At 34.8% G+C, this 6,302-nt stretch overlaps 1 pseudogene; it reads left to right on the top strand.

Moving 5' to 3' along the window:
* Positions 1-1,588: 1,588 nt before the first annotated feature.
* On the top strand, positions 1,589-4,931 carry LOC145060197 (uncharacterized; annotated as a pseudogene).
* The last annotated feature ends 1,371 nt before the right edge of the window (positions 4,932-6,302 follow it).

Raw genomic sequence — 6,302 nt, 5'->3', positions numbered from 1 at the left:
ATGGAGCAGTTGTTTATGCTCGTGTGATAACTATTATTGTAGGAGAACTCGACAAAGGGTAGGTGAATATCCCATGCATTTCCAAAGTCAATCACATAGGCTCGCAACATATCTTCCAGAGTTTGAATAATCCTCTCACTTTGTCTGTCGGTTTACGGATGGTAGGTTGTACTCATGTCTAGCCTAGTTCCTAGGGAACTTTGTAGCGACTTCCAGAACCTTGAAGTGAATCTACTATCTCTATCAAAGATAATGGATATAGGAACACCATGCAGTCGTACAATCTCCCTAATGTAGGTTCTAGTGAGTTTCTCCATCTTGTCCATTTCTTTGATAGGCAGGAAGTGTGCAGACTTGGTTAACCTGTCTACGATCACCCATATGGTATCGAGACCACCCATTGTCTTGGGCAACTTGGTTATGAAGTCCATTGTGATCCGCTCCCATTTCCATTTAAGTATCTCCAGTTGTTGAAGTAAACCTGATGGTTTCTGGCATTCGACCTTAACCTTGGCGCAAGTAAGGCATTTACTCGCGATGGTAGCAATCTCTGATTTCATGTTAGGCCACCAGTATAGCTTTTTAAGATCTAGATACATCTTATCTGAACCTGGGTGGACGGAATATCGAGTTTTGTGCGCTTCTGCCATGACCAAGTCTCTGAAACCACCATGCACTACTAGAAAAACAGCCTTTTACGACGCGCAAATAATGACACACACTGATAGAGGACGCGCATTCGTACGTGCCCTAAAAATTAATGTCAATTTTCCAAAATTTGAAGGATAAAAGACATGCATTTGTACGTGCCCTAAAATCAGTGTCAAACAAAAAAAAATTAAAAACACGGAGGGCGCTTATTTTAAGTGTGTGTCGTCTACAAATGTCGCTTTATATTTTTTTTAACTAAATGCGCGTTTTTAAAGAGGGATCTAAAATTCTAAAATTTTGAATACCCCGCTTCTCACTCTCTCCTCTGGGTCGCCTTATCTCTCGCACAGAGCCATTCTCTCCTTCCTCTCTCTCTCTCTCTCTCTCTCTCTCTAACCCTAGACACAACCACTGGCTATTCACATTCCTTCTTCCTTGCTCCATATTTTTGACCTTCGTCGGATCTATCTTCTTCTCCCCCGCCGCTATCTTCTTCTTGCTCCATATAATAAAATCAGCGACCAAAAAATAAGGCTCACTTCTTATTTTGCTTCTCCGTCTCCCACAAAAACCCTACTTTCTATCACCACTTCTTGTCCCTCACCGACGATCTCATCTAAACCTCATTCTTACGTTCTCTTATTATAATTCTTAAACCCCACTTCAAAGAACTAGGGATGCAGACCTCACACTATCCTTCATAGAACCGGCGATCGGGGGTCTACGACTCTTCACGTTGACAACGCCCTGCTGCAACTCACGATGGTGCCCAACGGTGAAGCAATTACATAACATGGTTGACTGCTCTGGTGTATTTACTTTTGTATTCATCTTCTTCCCCTCTATCTTCCCGTAAATACAAAATTAATCCCACTATTGAATGAGTGAGTTAGGGGTTAGGGTTTGGAGTGATTTGGGGAAAAGATGGTTTGCTCTAATGACCAAAAACTTCTCGGAATTGGGATTGAGAAAAGAAGATTGTGTGGAAGGAAGTTGGATTGACTCCGTACTTTACTGGGCCAACTTCGACAACACAACCGAAGACAATTATTGTGAAGGTAAAGTTAACGGGTTGCAGCTACTCTTCCCCTCCATTTCTCTCTTTCTCTCTTTCTCTCTCATCTCTCATCTCTCTCACTCTAATAAGCTCCCCTATTTATTCCTTTTGAATGTGCTCTCTCTCTCTCTCTCTCTCTTACAATTTTTAGATCAAGGTTCTCTCTTGTTGTCGATGTTTCTGGTTGTATTCCTTCGCATACAGGATCCTAAAAAGTTTCTCAAGTCAGTAGGAAGAATTTGTGAACATAAATTGATTTTTGTTTTCTGAAAACGATTTGTAAACGTAAATTGTACTTGAATTGATCCAGTTCGTTGTTTTATGTGTTTTAGCAAATTCTTATCTTTTTTGAAGATAATTTTATGTTTGTTTGCTTGTAAATTGCTCTCGTAGGTCAATATATTAAGGAAAATGCATTGATCGAATCATCAAAGGTAGATCGATGTTGGCAACTTGGCATGAGTTACAGGTATGGTGAAGTTCTATTTTTCTCTTTTTTTTGCAACTTCCAAAGTCTTTAAACCTGAAATAACTGCTGAGGACACAAATAATCTTTTTTTTTGGTTTTCACTCAGTGTTGTGTACGATTAAATTGTTCAGCTTTCTAGGTTTTACCTGGAATACAACCTGATTTCTCTTTGAAATTGTTTGTAGTTGATTCCTATAGACCGAAAATAGGAGTCAAATGCATGTTGGAAGGTGGATGGCTTGGAATTTCAGGTGCTCTGATTTTTTTTATTATTATCTTTGCTAATTTTCCAATGGTTTTATGGACATGAAATTCCTGAACTTAGTTTGGCCTTGTTTATGAGCAACAATTTTTCTTTAACCTTCTACACTACTTGCTAAAAGGCTATAGAGTTGCCTGCTATTTGTATCCATAACCATCTTTTATTCTAACAAAAGGCTTCATTGATGCTGATGTTAGATAAAGTTTTACTGAATCAGTTGGTTTTTTTGCTCCCCTCCATTTGCCAAATTTATTCCATCAATTCTGAATTATCTATGATCTAAAAACCACCGACTAACACAATAAAACTTTTAAACTAGATGGGCTTATCTTTGATGAGGAATCAATTTAACAACATTTGGAGTTTGCCCACCTTCTCATTAATGTAGCTGTAATCTGCATCATTCTTAGAAATAATTGTTCATTCAAGTCATATGATTTAATACTTTGATATTAATATAAAAGATTATTAATTACCCCATATTTGTAGAATGGAGTGGGTACTTTGATATTAATACAAAAGATTTTTCTTCTGTACTTGTTATTAATAATTGAAATTGTAACATGCTTTTAATATAATTGATCTTTCTTTTTGCAGGAAAATATGTGATGCATTAACAGGGGATGAACTGCGCTCGTTTGACCACAAACATATTGTTAGGTCATGTTCCTTCTCTGAGGTTATTTCATATTTTTACCTAAAAACATGATTTTTTTATAAATATTATAAAAAGTAACAAATTTTGTTTAATATATAGGATACACATCTTCTATTGACGGGTGGTTTTGAGAAGATACTTCGCATATGTGACTTAAATTGTCCGGATGCACCCCCACAGGAAGCTGAGAAGTCTAGCCCCGGATCAGTGAGGACAGTTGCATGGCTACATAGTGACCAAACTATATTAAGCTCTTGCTCTGATTCAGGAGGTGTAAGGTATGAAATTAACTCAATAATTCACTTTGTGTGTGTGTGTGTGTTTCTGTACACTATCTTATGTTTCTATTTAGGGTTAGGGTCAATTTTCATCAGTTTATATGAATATAGGTCTATTTTGGGTTATGTTTTACTGTTAGTTTGTTACTAGGTCAAACAGTTAAAATTTAAAGAAATTTGGCTAAAAAGTGAAAAAGGTCAAGTATACTCAAGTGTTCTCAACCTTCTAAATTGTTGTATTAGAGATAATTGGATTAGTTTTTTTAATGGTTGCTTCTGTATTCATCAAAATGGTTAATTTGGAAGGTTACCTGTGAAACTGGATATAACAGGTCAAAATGGTAAATTAATTGCTGGGAACTTCTGTGGTTTTGATTGCAAAAAAAATGTTTTATTTTTGCCCCAGCAGTTACTAATAAAATTAAAAAAATGAATAAAAAGGTGTTAGTGGGTCAAATCAACTTGCATTGACCTGCCCTAAAACTTTATATGTTTTGACCAAATCTGGCCATTTTGACACATGTAATAAATATTTAGGCTGAAGTAAGTAAAGATGGACGTTATATTACCACTGCATATGGATCTAGTGTCAAGTTATGGGATGCAAATCAGTAAGTTTCAAATAAACTCTCTTAATTTCTATGATCTGTACAACATACATATTTCATAAGTTTTAAAATCTTTTTTTTTTGCTTTTAGTTTTGGACTGGTGAAAAGCTATGATATGTCATGTACTGTGGAATCAGCATCATTGGAACCAAAGTTTGGTAATAAGTTTATTGTTGTAGGGGAAGACATGTGGATTCATCTCTTTGATTTTAATACTGGTGAAGAGATTGGTAAGCAAATTTCTTTTTATTGATTTTATGTGAAAATCTACTATGTATTTTTTTTCGTAAATGCAAGAAATAGCAACATACTTCCATTTTGTTGTTTTTATCATCTTATTTTTTTTCCTATTACAACAATGTACATTGAAAAATCTAGCATTATATAGCAATTTCATCCAAATACAAATGAACTTTCACTATTATAGTTGGATAGATATAACAAATGGAAATTACAGTGTTACAATTGGCTAGATTTTTTTAAAAACAAAAAAATTGGAAGTACAATGATATAATAGAAAGCAATGAAAGTATGATGCTATAATAAAAAAAGACAATGAAAGTATGTTGTTTTTTCTTCTTCCATTTAGCGACATTTTAGCAATAGTGGGATAAAAAGGTTAAGATTAATTAGAGTACATTGTTATTTATTTATTATTATTATTATTATTATCATTATTATTATTATTATTATTATTATTATTATTATTATTATTTGTGTTTGTAGCAATCTACAAAGGTCACCATGGTCCAGTCCATTATGTACGGTTCTCACCGGGAGGTGAATCATACGTATCCAGCTCAGAATATGGAGCCATTAGAATATAGCAGACACCACCACCCACACCCACAACTGCTTTAAATGGCCCAAGCAAGCACTCTTCGCCTTCACTTTTTGAAGTAGTTGCATCAAATTTGGAGGATTTACATGTTGCCAATAAAGACTAAGAAGAATCATCTTCATCTTCATCTTCACGTTCATGTTCAGGTTATAATGTTATATTATTAATCTAACCAGTAGTAGCATATGTTTTGTTGAATCACTTGAAAGTTGAATATTTTCCTTCATGCACATGGTTTGATTTATGTGTTCTTTTTTTCTTGTGATTTTATACGTATAATTGGGTTATGTGTTGAAAGTTGCATCCCATCTCAAATCGATTGTGATTGCTTTTAATAGTTAGTAAGTTCTCTATCTCTATCATAGTCTTAGTTGGTCTAAAAGTTGTCGGATTTATAATCCAATGCCCTGAAAGTAAGGATGATATAGGACACAACAAAACAAATTGTACTGTGTTGTGTGTAGTCGATTGAGACTGAGATACATAGCAGTTTCAATAGAACAAAAATTATTGTTTGTGCAAAAGACATGGCTATAGTCTTCATTGTATGCTCAATAGCAAACTTATCTTTTAATAACAATGACATACATAATACGGCTGGCTGTAATCTTTTATGGGTTTGTATCATAATTATAAAAGTCGATTACTTTAAAATTTTATATTATAAAAGGCTACCAAAAAAGTTTAAAGATATGCACGTGAACAACCTTCCTTTGAAGACCTTTCTTGAATATAATGATTTATTGACTTTGATCTATGGGTTCCTTATTAATTTTTTGACTTTTATTTGATCAGGTCACAAGAATTATCGGAGCAGGGTTTCATTAGTCTTAAAGAATTATGAAAGGCAAGATGCAACTCTACTTAGTTGGCATTTGATGTTTATCATCTTTGTGTATATCTTTTTAGTTTGTATAGCATTACTTTGTAAAAGGTGTCCCTTGATACGCAATGTAGTATTAGGTTATATAGTCAGGGAAAGCCTCTTAATAACAATGTACAATTAGATCTCCTTAATATCAATGTATTACAATTTGTTGACATAATGTTATTAGATGAAATTGATTGTTTTGGTATATATTTGTTTACATAATTTTTGTATTATGCGTAAATGAGTATCGTAAAGACGCGTCGTAAATGGTTACTAAAGTTTATGACACGCAAATGCGTGTCATATTCATTTATAACAGGGGCTTCCTTGATACGCATTGCGTGTCATAAACACGCGCGTCGTAAGGTTACGACAAGCAAATGCGTGTTGTCTTCCTTTATGAAAGGGCCTTCCTTGATGCGCATTGCGTGCCATAACTGTGTGTCATAAATGCGTGTCATAAATGCGCGTCGTAAATACACGACAGGCAAAAGCGTGTCATCTCTCGTTATGATAGGGCCTTCCTTGACATGCATTTGCGCGTCGTCTGAGCGTTTTACGACATGCATTGCACGTCGTAAAAGACTGTTTTTCTAGTAGTGGTGT

The sequence above is a fragment of the Lactuca serriola genome, chromosome 6 (genome assembly GCF_051521515.1).
Source record: "Lactuca serriola cultivar US96UC23 chromosome 6, Lser_US96UC23_V15, whole genome shotgun sequence".
NCBI lineage: Eukaryota > Viridiplantae > Streptophyta > Magnoliopsida > Asterales > Asteraceae > Lactuca > Lactuca serriola.
This window is presented reverse-complemented; position numbering and strand designations above follow the sequence as displayed.